This window comes from Polypterus senegalus, chromosome 1 (assembly GCF_016835505.1).
Source record: "Polypterus senegalus isolate Bchr_013 chromosome 1, ASM1683550v1, whole genome shotgun sequence".
Lineage (NCBI taxonomy): Eukaryota > Metazoa > Chordata > Cladistia > Polypteriformes > Polypteridae > Polypterus > Polypterus senegalus.
In genome coordinates, this window is record NC_053154.1 from 32,239,896 (window position 1) to 32,265,027 (window position 25,132).

Below are 25,132 nucleotides of genomic sequence, written 5' to 3' on the forward strand. Positions count from 1 at the left end.
CAAACTTATCATGCCTTTCTTTTCAGGAATTTGGCTTCGACATTTCAAATTAAGCCAAACAAAAACTCATCTAATATTGGCTAGCAAGTGTGTAGAATAATGCTCTATGATTCAACTTTGTGAGGACTGGGCTGAACCATCCTGGCTAAAAGAGAGGGGGTATACAATGTAGAGACTGCCTGGATTGGTACCATTAGCTCCAAAGTCATGAGTAAATTAATTATTTAAATGTAATTAAAATAACTGGCCTATATAAACTGATAAAATTATGTTCCAATGATTCTGTCAACCCTTGTCAGTCAGTGGTACTTGAAATTGTCTTAACACTCCATCCCCTTGAGTGTTGTGTGTGTGTGTGTGTGTGTGTGTATGTGTGGCAAGCTCACTTATCATTATTGTTAGTCTTGATGAAATGTTCCTGTGCTCAACCATATCTACCACCTTATTCCTTTTTCATTAACTTCGGTGCTCAGATTTCCAATTTTATGTTTAAACTCTTCTTTTTTTTTTGTGTATTTATTTTGTGATGTTAGCGCAGAATGAAGACAAGATTTTATTATGAGGTGAACTCAGTTTCAAGTTTTTTATAGGCTCTTGCAAAAAATCACCAGTAGCTATGCCAAATTCTTAATAAATGACACTTTAGCCTCATTTATTGCACATACACATAACAATACAAACTTAATCTAGAAGTACAGCAGGTCTTTTTGGAGTGATGACACAAACCTGTATTATGAAAATGGCAGCCAGATTGTTGAAATGAATGTTTCTAGAATTTGGAGACACACAAAATTTGTGAAAAAACTCTGAGGTGCGGGGACCACTAAGGTTATTGCTATTTTTGGATTCTTCTCTTGGGGTCAGACCACACTTATCATCTAAGCAATGGCAACATCCTGTTTGATTTCTAGTATCTCAGTTTTCAGTTCTGTAAAAGGAAGTTCACAAGGAGTGGCAGAGCTTACTCTTAAGCTTTGTTTCTTAACTATGACCAGAAACTTCAATAAACAGTCCAGATGTTAGCCTTTCTTCTTGAATATTGTTTAATTATTTAAACATCAGTTGTAACTTTTGTGTCATTGACATTTGAGTAAACCACTTCAATTCTGTCTTTTTTTAATTGCTCTTGGTCTTTATTTGTAATAAAATAAACTTGTTCCTCTAAAAATACGACTTGGGTACAAAGTGTGAAACATTTTTGCAAATTGAAAGTCAACAACGAGGTCATAGATGAGCACGTAGGACTTTTTTTTGGCAGAAGATCCAACATTAGCCATCATATTTCTTTAACATTTATTTTTTTTCCCAATGTCAAACAGTTACATATGGCTTTGATCTACGTGCTAAATAATTATTTTGGAAGTATATCCTGATAATGACCTTAAAAAACGATAAATCCTAGAGGGACATCACCTCTTTGTGTGACACTGAATTTGCTTTTATATACAGATGGTTCTTCTTTAATTGCTGAACTTTTATTTGCTTATTATTTCTTTAGGAAGAAAGAAGATTGATAAAAGAACGGAGACCATTCATTCTGTCATGGTTGTTTGGTTAGCTCAGTTGTCCCAGTATCTCTTTTAAAAACATCTTGAGGTGTCTTCTTCAATTACATGATTTGAAAGTTTGTTACAGATTCTTAAACGTAAATAATCTTTCCCTAAATTTCCATTAGTTCCTCAACTATATTATTCAGTAGTTAATTAAATTAGTTTTACTAGATTGAATACTGTAAGCTGGATGCAAAGCTGGAACAGGAGAAGAGTTGGAAATGACAGTGGTAGTATGTCAGATTTTGGCATTAAGCCTCTTATTTTTATACTAAAATTAGATCAGTAAGAAAGTGAAGAAAGAACCCTCATGGTTCATGCAGATGATCAATCTTAAGTTAGTAAAGGTATAACAGTTTAAGTAGAATTAGAGAAATAGACAGCAAGGGATGAAGAGAAGCAGATCAAAAGCTTAATATATGTTCTGCAGCTCAGTTAGACAGGGTAAACAGTTAGAAGATGCGGAGGTCTTTCAGTACTTAAGACGAAAGATTTCAAGGCACAGAGGGCTTTAGACAGAAATCAGACAGAGAAACTGGGTAGAATGGAATAACAGGACAAATTGTAGCAGGATATTCTGTGAAAAAAGGATAGTTGCTAAGATTAAAGGATAAGTATTCTAGGCTGCTGTGAGAACAGGAATGTTGTGTAGTGTAGACATTTTGGGACCACAAGAAATGAAACTGAAAGAATGGAAGAACAGAACATGAAAAAACCATGCACCATAAACAAAATGGATTATTTTAGATAACAGGCACTATCTGTGGGTGGGTGGCCCCCATAAATCCTAAAGTTGGAGGTGGAATGCCCACTAATTCTGAGTTAAAGCTGGAGAAAACTTGTGCTAATAAAACTGAGTTCAAAAGTTCATACCAGATTTGTTTTAAGTCAATCACAAGCTACTTACAAAGCTGGATGTACCCTTCATATGTCAGCCTAACAGGTAGCCCGTGGTGAGAGTGACAGAGACAGTAAAATCATAATTTTACAAATGGAGCCCCATAGACATCAAGCACTGGCAGATTACAAGACTCTGAGCATGCAGATGCTAGAGTTCTGACGAACGCAGTGGTTGCTTTGCGCATTGGCTAACTCATTTACAATACCAGCTGTAATACTGTCTGTCAAATTCTAGTTACTTGAAAACCTTCTTCAGGCATCCTTTCAGGGTACTGCATTTGTCTGCATTGCTTTATCAATATAAACCCACAGCTACACACACCCTCAAAGTCAAAATAAATTTTATTATTTGCTGAATAATCCAAAAAATACAGGATAACCTCAATTTTCCCATTCTTTGTGTAGAGACAGTGTCTTCTGAAATTATTGACAGGAGCAAGAAGACAAGGAGATTACATCAGGCAGACTAGTATTGAAGGACAGGCAATGGCCAGAACCAAAATATTCGTAAATAACCAGGAAACAAAACACAAAGACAGACTGAAAAAGAAGCCTGAAACAGAAGGAAGTCAAAAACCAAAACAAAGCCTAGCACTAGGCGTACTTAATAAATAAACTATTTTAAAAAAAATTGTCCACCACGGGACAAAGCCAAATTTATAGAAGAACTTCTGCATACATCATTGAAGCACTAGTCATGGTCATGTGAAATGTGACTGAATGTTACATTTTGTTCACGTTTATTAAAAGTAACTCAAAACCTCACAAAGTGGATCCTCTATAGTAAAACATTGTCACTTAGTACATAACACAAAAGAAACAATGTTTATTTATCGGCGTTCAATACTATCATTCCAGAAGTTCTTCACACCAAACTCACTTGGCTCACTGTACCAGCCACCATCTGCCAGTGGATCACAAACTTCCTGACAGATAGGAAGCAGCAAGTGAGATTGGGAAAAATCATATCCAGTACACGAACAGTCAACAATGGTGCCCCCCAGGGATGTGCCCTCTCTCCTCTTCTCTTCTCCCTCTACACAAATGACTGCACCTCAGGAGACCCGTCTGTTAAACTCCTGAAGTTTGCAGATGATATGACAGTCATTGGCCTCATCAAGGATAGTGACAAGTCTGTATACAGAAGAGAGGTTGAATAGCTGGCCCTCTGGTGCGGCCAAAACAACCTGGAGCCGAACAATCTTAAAACTGTGGAGATGATAGTGGACCTCAGGAGGAGCCCCCCAGTGTTGGCTACTCTCATACTACTCAACAGTACTGTGTCTGTCGTGGAAAACTTTAGGTTTCTGGGATCCACAATCTCCCAGGACCTGAAGTGGGCACCAAATATAGACAAAATTGTCAAAAAGGCCCAGCAGAGGTTGTACTTCCTGAATCAACTCAGGAAGTTTAACCTGCCTCAGGCTCTTCTCATCCAGTTTTACTCTGCAGTAATCCAGTCTGTTCTCTGCTCGTCCATCATGGTCTGGTTTGGTTCAGCCACAAAACAGGACAGAAACAGACTACGATGGACAGTCAGGGCTGCAGAAAAAAATCATTGGTGCTGATCTGCCCTCCATTCAGGTCCTATACAGATCTCGAGTCAGGAAACGGGCAGAAAGCATCATTGCAGATCCATCACACCCTGGTCATAATCTTTTTCAACTACTTCCCTCTGGTAGGCGCTACAGAGCACTGTACACCAAAACTACCAGACACATGAACAGTTTCCTTCCACAGGCTATCACTTTCATGAATACTCAAGTTAATCTCACAGCATCAGAGATAATGCTTGTGCAATAAACCAGTCAATAACTATCATCCATTGTACTGAACTGGTCCCCATGTATACACACATACACATGCACAAAGAGCAAGGTAAAACTAGAGTCCAATTCCTTGTATGTGTATATATACTTGGCCAATAAAGCTGATTCTGATTCTTATTTATGATACTTTGACTTCTTCTTCTTCTTTCGGCTGCTCCTTGTTTGGGGGTTGCCATAGCAGATCATCTTTTTCATCCATATCGTAATGTCTTCTAAAACTTGTTCTGTTACACCCATCACCTGCATGTCCTTTCTCACCACATCCATAAATTTTTGCTTAGACCTTCCTCTTTTCCTCTTACCTGGCAGCTCTATCCTTCACATCCTTCTCCCAATATACTCAGCATCTCTCCTCTGCACATGCCTAAACCAACACATTCTCACCTCTCCGACTTTGTCTCTCAACCATCCAACTTGAGCTGACCCTCTAATGTACTCATTTTAATCCTGTCCATCCTTGTCACACCCAATGCAAATCTTTTGACTGACTAACATGTTTTATCATGTTTGATGAATACAAAGCCAAGTGATGGCTCAATAATACAAAAACATTTTTTCATGTATGACAATCATGTTCTCAGAATTTTCAGATGATGAATGCAGCTGTACTCACTAATCATGGCACCAGAGAAAGGCAATGTGTTGCATGCTGATTAGTACATTTACAAGTCAGTAAAAATCTCATTGTAATTTGTATGTGCTATGATAATGACACTTTAAACCAGGGCTGTCCAATGTCATGTCGCATTCAAAAACAATTTTTTTTAAACGTTAGTCTATCATATATCCTCCCTATGGCATTTGCCACTTGATTGACATACAGGGCGGCCAGTCTGAGATCTCTTTTATTCTAACACGCTGATCATCCCACACGCACAATCAAACGCGCGAGCTACTGCAAAACTCCGGCTGTGATCTAGTTAGCCTTCCAATTTATATCGAGTAAAGAAGGGATTTTAAAAAAAATTGTTTGGGGAGGGTATGGGCTTTATGTGGAATTGGAAGAGGATTTTTTTGCTCTCACAATATCACAATCGAAGTGATATATATACAGTAATCCCTCCTCGATCGCAGGGGTTGCGTTCAAGACACCCCATGCGCGATAGGTCAAAATCCGTGAAGTAGAAACCATATGTTTGTATGGTTATTTTTATATATTTTAATAATCCCTTATAAACTCTCCCACACTGTTAACATTATTAGAGCTCTCTAGACATGAAATTACACCTTTTAGTCAAAAGTTTAAACTGTGCTCCATGACAAGACAGAGATGACAGTTCTTTCTCACAGTTAAAAGAATGCAAACATATCTTCTCTTCAAAGGAGTGCTGTCAGGAGCAGAGAATGTCAGAGAGAGCGCTCGCTAAGAAAAGCAAACAATCAAAAAATCAATATGTGCTTTTAAGTATGCAGAAGCACCGCGATAAAGCGGCATTTTGTAGAGGAACGTCCGTATCTTCTAGGCAAACAGCCTCTGTGCAAAGAGCCCCTCTGCTCACACCCTCCGTCAGGCAGAGATGTCAGAGAGAGAGAGAGAGAAAAGCAAACATTCAAGCACCATGCAGGAAGCATATCTTATATCATTGAGGAGTTTTAGTTAATATGTAATACATGCTCTGATTGGGTAGCTTCTAAGCCATCAGCCAATAGCGTCCCTTGTATGAAATTAACTGGGCAAACAAACTGAGGAAGCGTGTACCATAAATTAAAAGATCCATTGTCTGCAGAAAGCCGCGAAACAGCGAAAAATCCGTGATATATATTTAGATGTGCTTACATTTAAAATCCGCGATTGAGTGAAGCCGCGAAAGTCGAAGCGCGATATAGCGAGGGATTACTGTATAGCATTTTTAATGTAGGTAGATCATTTCGACCTGGTCATTTTAAAAGTAGCTCGCAAGCCGAAAAAGTGTGGGCACCCCTGCTTTAAACATATAAAAAGTGATAACCAAAACAGTGGAGTTTAGTTTCCTAGTTTTGTGAAATTGCCCCTAAATTCTTTTTTGCATTTGGTTTCATTAGGTTTTTAAAATTGGAGTGAAAGTAAATAATACTGCTAGCTAAAGGTAATTACATTGCTGACATCATTCTTTCATTACTTGGTTACCATCCAATGCTGCAACCACCTCACAGTCTTCAGCAGCTCCTTACATGCGGCTCCACACACTCTCATCTGCCTGAGGCACAAGCCACAGTGCCCGGACAAGATCTAACAAACACTTAGGGAGATTGTGCAAACTCAGCACATTCATCGAGGAGACTCAGGGATTCCACCCCAGAGCCCTCAGTTGTGAGGCAGAACTGTACCAAACAAATTAGAAATGCAAAGAAATGCTAGCTTCCCTTTGTCACTTCTCTATGCTTACCATACTTGGTAAACATACTTGGGTATTTTGATATACAAACTGAACAATATATTTTTATTACCACTTTGGGATGCATTTTCTGTACACATGAACACAAACATCACAATGCTGGGTTTGAGATTATCAGCAGTACAGAGTAATGGGGATTGTGGAAGAGAGGTGAAGAAGAGAGTGCAGGCAGAGTGAAATGGGTGGAGAAGAGTGTCAGGAGTAATTTGTGACAGACGGGTATCAGCAAGAGTGAAAGGGAAGGTCTACAGGACGGTAGTGAGATCAGCTATGTTATATGGGTTGGAAACTGTGGCACTGACCAGAAAGCAGGAGACAGAGCTGGAGGTGGCCGAGTTGCTAAGATTTGCACTGGGTGTGACGAGGATGGATAGAATTAGAAATGAGTACATTAGAGGGTCAGCTCAAGTTGGACATTTGGTAGACTAAATCAGAGAGGTGAGATTGTGTTGGTTTGGACATGTGCAGAGGAGAGATGCTGGGTATATTGGGAGAAGGATGCTAAGGATAGAGCTGCCAGGGAAGAGGAAAAGAGGAAGGCCTAAGAGAAGGTTTATGGATGTGGTGAGAGAGGACATGCAGGTGATGGGTGTAACAGAGCAAGATTCAGAGAACAGAAAGATATTGAAGAAGATGATCTGCTGTGGCAACCGCAGCAAAAGAAGAAGAACAAAGCAATATGCAAAATAAGAATTGTATTATTAATGAACAAAGAATACAAAAAAAGAATACATTAGTTAACTATGCAAATTACAACAGCTTGTTTGTTTTATTCTATTAATCTCGCAATTTTTTCAGCCACATTATTACATTACCCTGGCAACATTGGATATAAGGAGTGAATCAGCCTTGGGTGAAATGCCAGTCAAGGCACACCCACCCACAATTAAATTGACAAGACAAATTGAAAGACACCAATCAATGCCATATGACATGTTCATATAACATTTACTGAAGCCACTTAATCCAGCTTCAGAGTTGTTTTGAATTGCAGCATCAGACGATACAATGGGCTTTAACAGGACCTGCCTCTTGACAGCCTCCCAGCCTTGACTCTCTAAGAAGACAAGAAAAAACTCCCCAAAAAAACCCTTGTAGGGAAAAAAATGGAAGAAACCTTGGGAAAGGCAGTTCAAAAAGAGACCCCTTTCCAGGTATATTGTGCGTGCAGTGGGTGTCAGAAAAAAGGGTAAATACAATGCAATACATAGAACAAATACAAGTAATCTTCAATGTAACAGTACAATATAAATATTACAAGTACAGGGCAGAAATCAACAGTAGATGACATCACATAATACAATTCAGGTTAGTTCAGAGTCCTGAAGATCTCTGCCATCAAGCTGCCTCCCTTCCCTTCTACCTGATGATTTCAGCACTCCTCCATCAGAGACGACTTGTTCTGAGGCAGGCAGACAACTTGGCAGTAGGGCAGTGGCACCAAGTGCCACAGTTGAGACACAAAGCAGGAGCTAACCTTACACATTGTACCAGTCCATCTCAGAGCACACCTTAATGATTTTGGCAAGAACTGGAGAATCGGAGCACAATTCCACACTAACATTGCCAAATGATTCATTTGATGACACAGGTGTCACCTTTCCTCATAATATATAGATTAGACAGGAGTTTGCATGTTCTCCCCATGTCCTCATGGGTTTTCTCTGGGAACTCCAGTTTATTCTCACAGTACAAAGACAGTTTAGGTGAAATGGCATTGTTAAATTGGCTCCTGGTGTATTTGTGTATGTGTATGCTCACCCTGTGATGTACTGGCATCCTGTACAGATGTGGTTCTTGCATTACACCCAGTGGATGTTAGAATAGGCTCCAGATGCCCTGCATCCCTGTCCTGGGTAAACTTGTTAAGAAAATGGATGGATGGGTTTAAATAATGGATAAATGGGAGCATCATGCATGCGTATCTGAGGATCACCCTCCAAGCTCTTCCCAAGCATGTGATACCACCCCAGGCCAAGAGAGGGTATTGCCACTACTACTACTACTACTGCCCAGTGAGGGCAACTGACTCCACCTCTTCCAGTCCCTGGGATTTAAAAGGGTGACCACTCAGAAGAAGGCATCACTTGAACAAGAGACGACCTGAGCTAAGGAGCTCCGTGAATAACAAAGTGAGAAAACAGCCTGATTAACGGCAAACACACACCTTATGTGATTACTGTTTTTGTTTTAACTGAAAGCAAATGGGGAGGGCCAGGTTGGCATCCCAAAATTCTTCTGTTGTTGAACCATCTTTTCCTCAGATAACCACATCACATATAACCTTTTAACATGAAAAAATAATATCAGAGAAGCCAGTAAAAAATATTATTTAGGATAATAAACCTAAGAAAATTTTAGTATATTGACTTTTACAAAGCATGACTAGAATCCAAGACTTATCCTCCATCCATCTATTCATTATCAAGCAGGCTTTAATCAGTTCAGAGTAAAAGTGAAGGTTGGTCAGACATTTTCTACGAGCCATAAACAGATATAGAAGAAATACTGTCCTGTTTAGTGATTTGTGTCTTCCCATGACCCCTGAAAAGTCCAGAATATAATCATGAACAGGGTTGGTGCCACCTTTAAGGCAAACTGGTAATTCATCTAGGGCACAGATCATAATGGGGGGCACCCAGCTGCACGGGATAGTCAATCGATGAAGTGTCGGCTGGCGCACAAATAAGTTGGCCTAAAGCGTAAACTAACCTAGCACCAGCACTGATCTTGAGTACATAATTTGGAGTTTCAGGACATGAGTTGACTGAAAGTTTCAGTATACAAAAGATTTAACTTCAAAACTTTTAACTGCAACTACAGCTTATCTTAAATAAAAAAAGAAAACCCATGTTGTTTTAAGTGACTGACCATCATTTTTTGTGTAGCCAACAAAATGTTTTTCTGTTCAAAGAGAGAATATGCTGCATCAACTGTAATGGAGAATAAAATTACATTCAGGAATGAAAAATGTCATGCATGCATGTCAAAAGACCTCACAGGATCAGTAGAGGTATGTAATAACTCGGCAGGTTGAGAGAAGACACTGTCACTAACATTGTTATCTCCTTCATTTTCTATAGTGTCAAGAAACCGCCCAGTGAGTGCAACTGACCCTGCTAGTTCTGGTTCAGCTACCATAAAAACCTAGATATTCTGGAAGGATGTGTCATTACTGGTTCAAGTGACCCACCAAACAGAGCTCTGCTAGTGACACGACTTGCCAATCCAGTCCAACAACCTTTCCTTTGTTGCCTTAATCATCCCACATAATGTGAGGAACACCAAAGAGTGTTTACTTTTGTGTTTGTTTAGTCTTTGGATGACAAATGGGATGACACAGTTGGCGTCCCAAATTTTTCCAAATAGTGGAACTATCATTCCTGCACCCAGTCACAAGAGAAATGAACTGAGTTAAGGACTGTACAAAATGCATTTGTTTTCTGAAACTTGTTTTGTTAATGTTCTTTTTGCTGTGTATTTATAATATCTGTATATTGTCCATACAATGCCATTAAAAGATGAGTTTGAACTGGGGGCTTTAAAGAAGATAGCCGCTTTCAGACAGTAAGTATGTAACCTATGTGAAAAGTTTAAAAAGACTGTGGCACACAGACCTCATTTTTTAGGAAGGTGTGGTTCACTGATAAGGACTGCTGTGTTTTATGATTTTACAATCTGCTTTGCTAAAACCCTCATTGAGTGGGGGGTCTACTTCTGACCAGTTTCACAAATTCTCCCATTTCTGGTAAGTGTCACTTTTGATTGGGAGATGGGACAAGCACTTCTTCTGCCATAAGAAGCTTAGATTTTTAGCTTACATGATCTGATTAAAGGATGCTTTATGTCTTATTTTTGATTCCCTCAGGAAGAAAGCCTGGAGAAAAGGACAGGTAAAATGTATGAGTCCCAAATCAAAGGCAGGAGATTATTTTCAAGGACAGAAACATAAAGAAAGTAAGCTGTATAAAGCCACATTAAGAACTGGCTAGTGAGAGACGTAACCAGAGAGCAGACTAGAAGATGACCTGACAAGAGATGAGAGCAGACCAGAGAGCTGACCAGAGGCCTGAGATGTGCAGATCAGAGAGTATCGAGACTTCATGTAATTACAAGATTAAGCACTGCCTGAGAGACTGAACATCTAAAACTAACAGGTTGGTTTGGATAGCCACATTCAACTGTATTTGTTTATGGCACTAACTATAATATTTAACATTAAAACTTCTTAAGTCTGCTTTCCTGCGTGTATGTTTTGCTTTATTGTATCGCCAAAGGCTGGGAAACTTGAGTTCTTTTCTGAGCTAGGTCTGTCAATGGAGTAGAAAATGAGTGAGGTCTAAAGCTAGTGGATCATTGTCCTGGGTGCAAGTGCCTTACAACTGTGAATTGTATGTCCCTGAAGGTTAGTAAGAAAAGATAAATGGCAGCAGACACAAATGTAATATATAAATGTGGTCTAAAGGAAAATAATCTGTGCATTTGATGAAAGGAAATTTATTTTTCAAAGAGAGGTGTCTCCCAAAGTCTTTCCCATGATAAGTCAATTGACGCTGTAAAAAGCAAGCAGTGGCCTTCGATTTTATAGTACAAGAAAACACCAAAAAATTGGGTGCCTAGGCACAGAGAAAAAGTTCAATATAATGGATGAAATGGTGCAAAGTGGGAGTGGGAGTGGAAAGCTGTACTGACTTCTCAAATTAACTCTTTTAAGGCGGATGCCGACTTTTGTCGGCACAAGACATTGAGGATGGATATCAGGGGCAGAGGGCGAAAAAAAAAGCTGTATATGTTGATAAAACACACCATTACATTATAGGTAGATCCTCTTTGCTCGGAAGAACGTTAGACTCGTTGACTTGACGATGAAACCCTGCGTTTGTGTAGCGTAGAGTAAGCAATGTCTAGAATGGCATCGACGTTGGGCGAGAGAGCAAAGCAAATGCATAAAGCAAAATACTCTGCTATATTATTGCTGAATATTGCTCTGACTTATCGAACTCCAATTCTGATACAAGTGATCTGGATATTATAACTCGTAGTACTGGACATGCTGGTGCAGCTGACACGCCAATGAAAACGTTCGCCCTGGGAGGAATATACAGACATCGTCCATCTGTGGGAGACAAGCTAGCAACTGCACTTCACCACACGATGTGGCCTACTGGTGAACACTACGGATTAGTAGCCACTTGACTGCTTCAAGCCGTTTTTTTATCAGAAATTATTACGTAAATAATAAGTATGTATATATGAATACTTTAGGGGCTCTTGGAACATAAAACAGAGTGACAACATAACTATTTTATGTTGATTTATGAGTGAAATAATTGCTTTGTGTGCATTTTAGAAAACTGAGTTTTTTTGGAAAAATATTTAGCCCTGGGACAAAAGGAAGAAAAAATAATTAGCCTTAAAAGAGTTAAAGGAAGGTACACCATGGGTGGGGACGGTAACCCACCAATCTAGCTAGAGACTGCACTGCATGCTATGTTTATGTGCTATGGAAGTGGGAAATTTCATGTGAACACCCATCAAAATGATAGTTCCCACTGGGAAAATTCAGAGAAAAACAACGCTGTCTGAATTTGCGATATAATGCTGACCTCTCACCATATACAACAATGTAAAAGAAAAAAAAATAATAACCAGGTAAACAGAGATTGCATTTTTGTGGTCACACTTTGTTTGGAGCAATGCTGTAAAAGTTGAATGTGCCTATTATTGTTTGTACAAATAAAACATGAGAAATAACCATTAATTACCCTTTGTGAGGACCGAATAGCAAATTAGCAGTGATCTAAAACTTCTGCCAAAACAATGACTGGAAATGTATGTAAACACAAAGAAGTAAGAAGGTCAGACATTGGTAGTTCCCATAGCACATGAATGTAACAGCAGCTGTAGAAGTAACACATGGAGCGAATGGCAGGCTAGATGGTGGCCAGGTGCAGTGACTTGCTAAATAAAAGAAGGTTTACTCAATGGGTGTGTATGATAAGTCACCTATCAAACAAAAGGCTGGAGGCCTACTGGGGATGGAAACTCACTGATCAAGCTGGTGGCTCACCAAGTGAACAAGATGCTGCACAGTGATACTGGAAGATGACTTTCAAAACTAATGATTTACTATGACAGAAGACAGTGGCTTGTTGATGCAGCTAGCTAAAATAAAGTTGCTTGCAAAAGGCTACACTTTTGTGATGAAATGGGTGATTTACCACTCTGGCAAGAGACTGCACTGAGGCTGGTGGCCTACTGAGTATGAGGATACACTATAAATAATAATCATATCTAACCAATCAAGAGTATACTGAAATTGGGAAGAGTGTAGGTTTCTTATCTACAGTATAACAACAACATTTATTTCTTTAGCACGTTTTCATGCAAAGGGTGTCGCTCAGAGTGTTTTATAAGATGTCAAAAAACCAGTTACAAAAAAAGAAAAAAATTCAAATTAGATAAGAATAGTAATGAATAAATAGTATATTATAAATAAGCAATGCATACTTACATAAAATTGATATATAGAATTATGGACATAAAAAAAGACAGCCCAGCCCTCACTAGGTATTTTTTTTTATCTACGGTGTTTCCACGGATTGAGTGGAAGTGACCCTAAGAGGGATTTAAAGTCTGTAGTCAGGCGAAGAGTTCCAGGGCAAACTGCTGTAGAGATGTCATCAAGATCAAGAGAGAAAGAGAAAGGCAGTATGAAGGTGACAGAAGGTACTGTTTGGTAATACTTTGGTAGCTAATCAAGTAGGCCGACCACCAAATAAGCATGGATGCCTACCTTGTTTATCCCTTCTGATGTGCTTTATTTGTGAATAAATATATCAATTTTGATCTTTTTGCGTCTTCACTGAAGTTATGCTGGCTGTGAATGGCCGCATATTCAGTACTGGGAGGAACCCTGTTTTGTAAGTAAGGAAGAACTGTGTGGAGCGGGAGCCCCCCTTCCATCCCCCTCTTGCTGAAGGAGATGTTGTTGTAGAAAAGGAAATGAGGGTTTTAGAGGATGGTTTGTTGTAATAAGAGATATGGAGGTGGTTTCTCTAGTACTTTATGATTTGTCAAATCATTGTGGTTTGTACTTGTTCTTGAACCCACCTTAATAAGGTCAGATGAAGAACGGCTGATGTGAATAGCAATGTATAAGCATCACAGATCTGATGAATGTCTTATTTACATCTATACTTACATTATAAAATCATTTATTCTTCTGGATTTACTTTCTACCTTGCACCAAAACTGCCAAGCTAGATTCAAAATCCCACTGACCAGGAACTGGATTAAGCCTTTTTGAGAATGTACCAAAATGTTAAACAAAAGAGTTAATAAGCATAATGAGCTTTAATTCCTGAGCATAAAAGAAGTTTAATAAATATTCCAAACATGTAAAATCATTCTTATTTGGATATTTAGAAAAGGAACAGAAGAAACATCCATCTATCCATCCCTTATCAATGCCACCTAAGGAATTTCAGAAAAACATGGGTTGTAGGCTATCCTGTCAGAAACTGACCTGACTCAAGGCACCAGGCCTTCATAAGGCTCACATACATACACACTTGCATTGGACTAGTTTACTGTAGTCAATTAAATTAACACACATCTTTGGGTTGTATCAGGGAACCTGAGTACCTGCAAACTCAGCCCAGAGGTTTGACTCTCAGTGTCCATGAACTGTAATAAACATTTCTGAAAATGGACAGACTGAAGAGCAGAAGTCTACTTAAATGAATTAGAATTCAATTAGAAGATGAGTGTGAATGCCCTGCGGTGGGCTGGCGCCCTGCCCGGGGTTTGTTTCCTGCCTTGCGCCCTGTGTTGGCTGGGATTGGCTCCAGCAGACCCCCATGACCCTGTAGTTAGGATATAGCGAGTTGGATAATGAATGGATAGATGAGTGTGAAACTTTCTTGATTTTATGTCTGAGACTGCTGATGCTTTGTAGTCCAAATATAACTCCAGCATGCAATTCTATAAAATCTGCTGTCTCCTTAAAGGTTAGTGTTACACACAAAAGTAATTAATGACACTTTTCTAAAGCAGGTAGTTTTAGGAGGAAAGCCGTACAAATGTGCTTGATGTCTTTCAACAGTGAAGAGACACAAAATGCTAAATCAGGCCCATTAGGTAGACTCTGAAAATATATTCAATATCATTCAGGAGCAAACATTATTTCTGAAGTTAACAGTTGTTGGCAAAAAACAAAATATATGTGACTGGAACAAAGACAAAGTAAGATTATATAGTTCAAGTCCCTCTGGAATCTCTGAAAGGACAATTATCTATTTCAGTTTGTATTACTGACATTTATTTACTGTCAAATTTTCAGTTGACACCGAGAAGTGGTGGGGCAGAAAACATGACCAGTGTTGATGTGGTGTGCGATATCCTCAGGCATCAGCTATAAAGTGGTGGCACCCAAATTCTTCAGTATATCATGGTATAAGTGCCTGTGCTGTTAGTTATAGTAATAAATTCATATGCTGGTTATTGTCCTTTGTGTTTTTATACTTTATGTTTGCCTTTTTGTCCTTGATGTTTATTTGGCCATTGCGATTCTGATGATTATTTTTTTACCCTTTTTATTTTTCTGGTTTTTGATTCATTGCATCCCTAGCACTAAAATTTTTGTTCAGTCCCTTAAATACTCTTATTTCATGTGTTTGGCAACTTGTTCTCAATAATTCAGGATTCTCATATTCTGCCCTTAACACAAAAATCAGAAAATGTCAGGGTATAATGTAAGAAATGTTCAGTTTACATTAGAATTCTAGAATTACATTGGAATTCTATGAGGAGGCAACAAAAGGATACGATCAAAGTGGAGCTTATGATATTATTTATCTGGACTTTCAGAAAGCATTTGATAAGGTGCCACATGAGAGGTTGGGCATCAAGTTAAAAGAAGTGGGAGTTCAGGGTGATGTTTTTAGATGGGTGCAGAATTGGCTCAGACACAGGAAGCAGAGGGTGATGGTGTGAAGAACCTCATCAGAACTGGCCGCTGTTAAGAGTGGTGACCAGCAGGGGTCAGTGCTAGGGCCGCTGCTATTTTTAATATATATAAATGATTTAGATAGGAATATAAGTAACAAGCTGGTTAAGTTTGCAGATGATACCAAGATAGGTGGATTAGCAGATAATTTGGAATCCGTTATATCATTACAGAAGGACTTGGATAGCATACAGGCTTGGGCAGATTTGTGGCAGATGAAATTTAATGTCAATAAATGTAAAGTATTACACATAGGAAGTAAAAATATTAGGTTTGAATACACAATGGGCGGTCGGAAAATCGAGAGTACACCTTATGAGAAGGATTTAGGAGTCATAGTGGACTCCAAGCTATCAACTTCCAAACAGTGTTCAGAAGCCATTAAGAAGGCTAACAGAATGTCAGGTTATATAGCACGATCTGTGGAGTACAAGTCCAAGGAGGTTATGCTCAACCTTTATAATGCACTGGTGAGGCCTCATCTTGAGTACTGTGTGCAGTTTTGGTCTCCAGGCTACAAAAAGGAAATGGCAGCACTTGAAAAGGTCCAGAGAAGAGCGACTAGGCTGATTCAGGGCTACAGGGGTTGAATTATGAGGAAAGATTAAAAGAGCTGAGCCTTTACAGTTTAAGCAAAAGAAGATTAAGAGGTGACATGCTTAAAGTGTTTAAAATTATGAAGGGAATTAGTACAGTGGATCGAGACTTGTATTTTAAAATGAGTTCATCAAGAACATGGGGAGACAGTTGGAAACTTGTTAAGGGTAAATTTCGCACAAACATTAGGAAGTTTTTCTTTACACAAAGAACGATAGACACTTGGAATAAGCTACCAAGTAGTGTGGTAGACAGTAAGACGTTAGGGACTTTCAAAACTCAACTTGATGTTTTCTTGGAGGAAATAAGTGGATAGGACTGGCGAGCTGTGTTGGGCTGAATGGCCTGTTCTCGTCTAGATTGTTCTAATACATAATAATACTATTAATATGTTTTAAAACATGCCTTTTTAGAATCCTTGGCCTTTTGACTATAAAGGAACACTCTTTAGCTGATTCTGACCCCGAAAGATACAAAAAAGGCTAAAGTTTATAAAAGATATGGATTTTGTGACAGATGGCAGACATCCTGACTGGGATAAACTCCTTACTCTTACCTGGCAGTGAGGTCAATGTAGTGGATGGACAGGGGGACTAAAGGGGAGTACAGGCTCCCCTAACACACTGAGTGGCAGCATTCCTGGGTCAGTATTATACCCATTCATGTGACTGCAGGGCATTCTGGGAGTTGCAGTCCCCTGGGGCAACTCTGCTGAGCTCCATTGCTGCAGATAGGGGTAGCTGCCTCTGAGGGCCCGCCTGACTGGGTATTACTGAGTCTGACTATAAAATAGGCCACCAATGTCCACTCAGGGGTTAGAGTCAAGAGAGGAGCCGGACTAAGCTCTCCTGGGAGGAGTGGAGGAAAACTAGCATGTTGCATACGGAAGAAAAAATTGCTTGTTTGCTTCAGAAACATGTCTGTAAGGTTGTGTCAAGGGTTTAAAAATTAAATAATCAAACAAGCCTCACTGACTGAATGGTCTCACCACAGAGGACAACCCATAATCAGTAAAAATTTCACTCTGGAAAAAACATCTTGTAATATGTTTGCATTCTTTCAGGGCCTTTCCCAACCCCCTCACCATCTTATCTTCAGTAACAGCTGCTTGTTAATGCTGATGGGAGAAGCCAGTGGAGTTTGATGGCCCTGTATTGCACATGGTATCTGCTCTAGCTAGTTTTGCCAGGTTAAAACTATAAGATAATCATGCCTCAAGAACAGAATGAAATTATTGATTAATGAAGTGAAACACTATAGGAAACATTCTTTAGAGAGTTTTGTCCATCCTTGCTAAATAGTGTGACACAGTTCCTGCAGAGTATTTGATCAGACACTCATGGCTTGAAAATGTGTTTCCACCTCATCCCATTGATGCTCTATTGGATTGAGATCTATGGACTGTTTAAGTAAACAAATTAAGCCAAAGTTGTGTGCTTTGTGATATGGCGTATGATCCTGATGGAAGTAACCATTTGATAGAGGGTAGTCTCTGTTCATAAAGGAATGCACATGGTCATCACAAATGCTTAGTACACTCTAACATTCAAATGATATTCTGTTTGCTTTAGGGGAGCTAATACCTTAATTACACTAACACCTCCAGCTGAAATTCATCAGAAAAGGCCATTTTTTTCTAGTTTTCAGCTGTCTAGTTTGGTCATCACATACACAGTATAGCTACCTGAAAAGGAGCAGAATCTGGTGCTGCTGCAGCCCATGAGTTTCAAGATACACTGTGTTGTACTATGTATTCAGTGATGTGTTTCTACTCCCCAATAAATTGGAAATTCATGTTATTTGAATATTTTTGTACAGTTTGAATGACTCTGCCCATTCGCTTTTGAGCACCCTCATTGACAAGGTATTTTTTGGCAATGCAGCTGGTGCTCAATAGACATTTTTTATCCTGCCATTTTCAATGAACTTAATAGAATGCAGTGTGTGAAAATTGCCCTACAAAAGTTTTGATGTTGGGTGCTGTGTGCTGCCATCTTACTTGGGCAAAATCTGAGGATGTCACAACTCCACTGTCAAGCATGTGCCTGCCAAATAACATCATTTGTAACAACAAATGGTGGCACCATCAAATAGTAACTAAGAATTACATAGCAAAAAAAAAAATAATGATAACAATATAAATAATAATGAATTATAAAAATAATGAAAGACTAACAAAAGAGAGAAAAATGGAACACATTCAAAAACTATTCACAACACAAGGACAAAGGGGTGAATATCACATAATGGTCCAGCCAAAGCCCTGCCCTCAATCCGATTGAGAATCTGCGGTACTGTTTGAACACTGCAGTCCAAATCTGACTATGTTATGTTGGCTTATGTGTATTTTAATTTTTATTGTTGTTTTTGTTAATTTTGAATTTTTATTTCTCTTATTTTTATGCTATTCATGTTCATTTTGCCTATTATTTGTTATTTGGATTCTATGGCTTTAGATATGCTATATTTTTCTGTGTTTTATGGGTTTAGCCCCAGGAGGCAGGGCCACCCATTTGTTATTGCTGCTGGATCCTCCTTATGTCCTTATGTTCAGTCAGAAAAGGAGAGATGCAGTACTCTAGCACTGGGTTTGTATTAGGAGTCTGTATGTTTAGTATTTTCTTTGAATTTAATATTTTCTGACTTGTTATTTGGATTTACCTTTTGAATTGTGACTTGTTTAATGACTTGTTTGACTTGGATTGCCTTTTGGGTAAATCATTTTGTACTTGTTTAAGCATTTTTCTTAAATGCTTTATGGCTATTGTGTGAAATAAATTCTTTCATTCATAAAGATTCTTGTAAGGCGTCCTTCAACAAGCCAAAGTTTGATGGTATCTTTCCCTTTTGAGGCATGTTTGAGTTATTTTCAGTTCATTTTATTTTTGTATAATGCTCTTCACCAAGTGCGGGTCACAAGTTATCAGGTAAAATGCAAGTATACATTGAAGTCTAAAATGCAAATGAAAATTTTTTAAAATTTCTAAATACAGAATTATTACACATAAAGACACAAATTTGTTATATCATACACAAGGCAAAGTGGAAACTGAGTAACATACATGGAAACTAAAGTTATCTGTCCATTAATTAGTTGTTGAACTTTCCAGTTGCCAGTTGACAATGGATGAGAGGAAAACAAAGGTTTTAGTCAGCAGCATCTCTGGAGAAAAATATTTCTAATATTTTGGAAATTTCTTTATATTTTTACCTATCAAAGCCAGCTCTCCCTTTTCATACTGTGTAGGCCAAGGCCAGCAAATAGTAGTTGTGGACTGGCCCGCTTTTGGAGGCCACACAAACCCCTTTCACCATGTTTGAGTCTCAAAATTATAACAGCCTGGCAAAATGGGCCAAAATCACTTGTGAACAGCATGCACAGCTGTTGCAAACTTACCCCAAATAACTTAAAGCTGTTTTTGCTTCAAATGGTGGATTTGCAAAATACTGAAGCCTTGGGACTGAATACTCTTTTACTTAAGATTGATTTCCAAAATAAAATAATGTCACTTGAAAAATAAAAAGTAAAATAAAAATATCACAGTGAACAGTGAATAGGACAGTTGCTCAAGTTTTTTAAAACTCTAGAATGATTCCAGGGAGCAGATAATGTAATATTTTATCTTTACCTGTTGATATCTGTCTGTCTTATACTCTCATAAAATGCTGTTCACTCTTTTTGAATCATAAAGTCAAATCTCTTAATACTTTTATTTGCTGCCCGGGGCCGTCACTAGAGTCAAACTCACATCTGTACTGTTCAGATAAGGTTACTTCAGTGCACCACATTAAAACTACTGCATTAACACTGGCAACGTAATTATACAATTGAATGTACAAAACGTAATAAATACAATAAATGGCTAGCACTTGTTTCTCAAAGCTCCAGGAGACTAGGTCTCCACCAAGACCATGACATTATTTTGTGTGTGTGTACAGTTTGTATTTTCTCCATGTGGGTTTACTCTCCTATTCCATAGACATACTCAGCATCTGTGAGTTCATATTTGAGTTTGACCTCTGGTCGATGGTTCCTTTTTTTGCTCCAGTGCTATCAAAACTGAATTCACCTCCTGTCAGTGCTCTAATTGATATAGCTGGTCTACAAAAGAAATGCCTACGTCACATCTGCCTTTCTAACCTGACAAAATTTTTCTTTCTTTCTTTCTTTCTTTCTTTCTTTCTTTCTTTCTTTCTTTCTTTCTTTCTTTCTTTCTTTCTTTCTTTCTTCCATCCATCATCCATACTTTGCAGATACACACATTAGACCACGATTTATTCATTGTTCAGTAAGCACTTCTGATTGTCATTTCACAACTTTATGCAACATTATCTTTTGACTATATGTAGACCATGATTATCTTTTATTATTTTTTGTTTTTTGAAACACTTAGTAAAAATACACATCTCACTTTTATAACAAACCAGTATTCTCACAACATCAACTTTAAAAGGTGTCATTTGAATGAAAAAGTTTCTCTTCTCCTTTTTTTTTTCCTTTTTTTATCAGTTCAGGCATTTGTGGTTCAGTTTTAAAGCACCGTAAAGAATGTGTGATCTGATGAGTGCAACACAAATGTTACATGATAAATGAACATTTTGATACTAACAGGTTCCCAAAAAACTTTGGTCTAATCTGAAGGTAATTGAAGACAGAAAGTTAAAGAAACATAATGTTAATTAAGCCACAGCCCAATGAAGGGGGTAAAAGACATTGCTAACAACAGATTAAACAACAATACAAGCATTGATTACACAATCAAACAATTGTGGTTGTTTTGAATTTCAAAAGACATGAATAGAAATAAAAGGGGCTCGGCAATGTGTCTTTTTGAAATGCACTCACCACAAGGCTGTTAAGGCTGTTCTTATACTTCTTATTCAGAAAAAAAATTGTTGCTTCACGTAAACCAAATGATACCACAGCTAAAAAGCACCTTTGTCATATGGTAGGCCTGTTTTTACTGTTCATGTCTTGGACTGACATCTTTATTGTTGCTCTGGAAACAAAAGAAGCCAAGCAAAGAAACAGCTGCAGTGCAAAGTTGAAACTGTGCCTCCATGTGATAAACATGCTGGGAGTACAGGGGCATCAAATGGACTGAGGGCATGACATTCTATGTACCTCAGGGCCTATTCTGCCCTCTTTTCAAGAAATAATTGGTAATGTGTCCCAAATTGATGTGCTGGGGTGCAATCTTACCCCGTAAGGTTGTAGAGAACATGAAAGCACTTCCCTTTTCAGTCACACACTCCTAGAATAATAGAGAAGGAGTCTAGTAAAAAGGAAGGGCAATTTGCTGGAGGCCACACAAACCCCTCTCCACATGTCTGAGTCTGTAAATTTCCTTGAAGGAAAGAGAACTTTGCTTGAGAGGCTACTAGAGGCACCTATGATTAATACCAAGATTTACTCACTCTGTTAACTGGGATTGCAATGAAAGCCAGCAGCATGCTTGATTTGGAGAGACTACATCAAGGTTTTGAGATTTGGTCTGTTGAGCCTCTCTCAGTCTCATACAGTACTGATAATCTATTTCTCACCTTCAAGTTGGGAGCTAACCATGACTATCACAAATGCACTAGATCACTCATACTCAAGTGACCCTCATGAAAACCCACTTACTTAGAAAATATCTTTCAACTGATTTGACTTTTGACTTCTGTTCTCCTTCAGCTGTACCAATCCAAAGCAATCAAGTAGCCTTGATCAAGTTTTTCATCTGCTGCTGGGATGAACAATTGTGCTACGCTTCTTGTAGTCTACTACGAACTTTTCTCCCTACCGCTTGCGAACGATGTATTTTCTAATTACTGATGTTGCATGTATCTTCCTTGTAAATTGCCTTTAATTTTTTAACTCCCTATATATCTAACCACCTGCAAAAATGGAAATAATGAGCACAATCAAGAATGACAAATGAAAACAAACAGCCCAAGGACATAAAGTGAATGTTTTGGGCCCTATGGGACTCTTTTCCTTGGTGGTCATGATGCTCAATCAATTATAACACTTAAATAGAGGATGAAGCTCCACATCTTTTCCTCTCTAGTTCTGAAACATCTAAATTAGCTTCCTAAATAGACTCTTACTTTGCATTAATGTGCTATAAAATCTTTAAACAGACTTCAGTTATCACTGTGCACAGTACCTAATTCTGTTATCTTCATGTTAGGTCTTTGATAAGTTCCTGCTGGGATCTATCAAAACATTTTTCTGATAGTGCCAGCATTTTCATTTTTATTGTACTCCTATGTTTTTCAGTTTCAGTTTCATACTGTATTATGTATAGATTTTTTTCTTTTAATCGGCCTTGTGGTGGTAATAGATAGATAGATAGATAGATGCATGACACTATGTAATAGATAGATAGATAGATAGATAGATAGATAGATAGATAGATAGATAGATAGATAGATAGATAGATAGATACATGAATGACACGATGTAATAGATAGATAGATAGATAGATAGATAGATAGATAGATAGATAGATAGATAGATAGATAGATAGATAAAAAGCACTATATAGTTGACAAAAATGTTGCTTTATAATTATGCAGTATGCTCAAAATTTCCATTCTCTATTGAACTAAACCAAAAATGTTGCAACAAGTGAATCTGTAGTTCAAAGGTATTACACTTCACCCAACATGACACAATATTAGGGCAACAGAGAGGCACTGTGACCTGCCTTTTGGATCCACTGTCTCTATTGGTTTTCCTCTATTTCCTCCTTTTCTTCCTACATTTACAAGGATGTGCACAGTAGGGGAACTGGCAGATCTAAATTGACCCCAGTGTGGGCTTTGCAAGAGTATGTCCACTGATGGGCTGCTGCTTTATTAAAGGTTTTTCCTGATTTGTGCCTTATGCTGCTGGGACAATCTCAGTGACCCTATGACCATAAATTGGACTGAGTGGGTTTAGGAACATACGAGTGTAAAAGCAATAGAAACGTTACTTTTAAATTTTCTATATTATTATTATTATTATTATTATTATTATTATTATTATTATTATTATTATTATTAAGCTAATACCATATATAAGCATGATTATTTCTTTCATAATAGCATGAGGTAACCCTGAAAATAAGTTTGGGCAGGACATCACTGCACACCCACACACACAAAGTCAGCTTAGAGTTGCTGAACAAGTCTTTGAGATGTTTAACAATTTGCTGTACCTGTTGAAAACCCGTGAGAACAAAGCAGGAGGCAGTACCTAGGTTTTGGGGTTCTAATCTGTGAAACACTGGTAGCGCCCCTTAACTGCCACTAGAAATAAAGTCATGAAAAACTGCACTTGTACATTTAGAATCAATCAGCTGTGTAGTCTGCGCACACTTGACATTTCCCTAACAGCATTTAAAAGCAAACCTTTATCATATACCATAGCAATTAAGCAGTTGAAATAAATGATCCCTTACCTTTCTCGGGAAATGTGAAAATGTACGGAATAAACTAAACGCATCAGGAGGTAGAACACACCGAGTAATCGACCGCGCTCAGCTGCACAACCCCGACTGTGGTGGGTTTAGACGCTCCGTTCAAAGCTCCGCCCACTTCGTGGTTTCGTTCTACGCAAATTCAAGTAAAGATTCCTCATTCAGGGTTCTGCAATGTCTTCAAGTGTCTGTCAGAAACAGATAAAGAGCTGTTCAAAATTTTAACTACTACAGAAATGTTCAGACTTAAAGACAGTGTGTCCTGGCTTAATTTATTACAAACTGGAAATTTGTGTCAAATTTCCCCTTTATGTTCTAAACATCCTTCCATCCATTTTCTTAACCCGCTTATCTAGGACAGTGTCAAAGGGCAGATGGAGCCTTGGACGCAAAGCGGGAACAATACCTGGACTGGGCGCCAGTCCATCGCTGGGCGAACACAGACAAAAAAAAAAATAAATAAACACACACACTCACACACATTTAGACCAGTTTATCAACGCGTATTCATATAGTCTGCAATATATGCATTTAATCATCCACCTGACATGCTTTGTTGACCAAGTGACCAATCGCTTTGCGGGTTCACTAGGGAGAGGTAGTAAGAAAATGCGCTTCTAATTCCTTCAAGCAAGAACATACATTTTAGAAACGGACAGGTAGACATTTAACTCTTAGAAACACAAAGGTTTTATCAGGGTTCATCTGATGTGATCAGTGGTTAGTCATCTGGAATTTGTATGTATTTTTTAAACATGCGCGATGGTGCAGAACGATGAAAACAATAAAATGTTATAATTCGAATGCACAGTTCAAGCTTCTTTTATTTGACAGTTGCTTTAATCTGTTATATCGAGTTATTATCACACTAGAGAAAGACATAGTAAATCTTTATTACAGGAACAAGTAAAAAAAAGTCTGCCAAGCACGGATGTTGAGTAACAGATGCAAATCTTTGAGATGCTTTGACTGAAAAGCGTTGTGTTTAAATTATGTATGAACATTCTTTATACTGAATGCTGCACTCGGCTTCAAAAATCCGTTCATTTTCCTATCGAGATGTGGCTATGAAGTGCCAAACCAATCTACCATCTCCATGCCCATTTTTTTTTTCATGATTCTGACTAGCGAAGTGGTTAAGTCTTTGAACTTCAAGTCCTGAACTTGTAGGTTCAAATCCCACTACTCACACTGCGCGCCCACGAGCAACCGATTGTATCTCATAAATGTTGTAAGTCATCTTTGAAAAAAGGCGCCAGCCAAATATGAAAAAATAAGGGTGTGCAGAAAGGAACAGATCAATAAGTGCAGAACTCTTTAAATAGGAGAGTATAAATGATGTTCCTGTGTTGGTACTTGGCCAGGTTTGTTATTTACTTTAGTAGTGAAATTGGAGTTAAATTTGAAATAAAATGCTTGA

General features: G+C 38.3%; 1 protein-coding gene across 1 annotated transcript in view; it reads right to left on the reverse strand.

The window, feature by feature from the left end:
• The window catches only part of LOC120523939 (leukotriene B4 receptor 1-like), a 70,262-nt gene extending 46,466 nt beyond the window's left edge, over positions 1–23,796 (reverse strand). The window contains exon 1 of the mRNA XM_039745672.1: positions 23,695–23,796. The gene's annotated coding sequence lies outside the window, so the exon portion shown is untranslated. The remainder of the gene's footprint in view (positions 1–23,694) is intronic.
• Between the last annotated feature and the right edge of the window lie 1,336 nt (positions 23,797–25,132).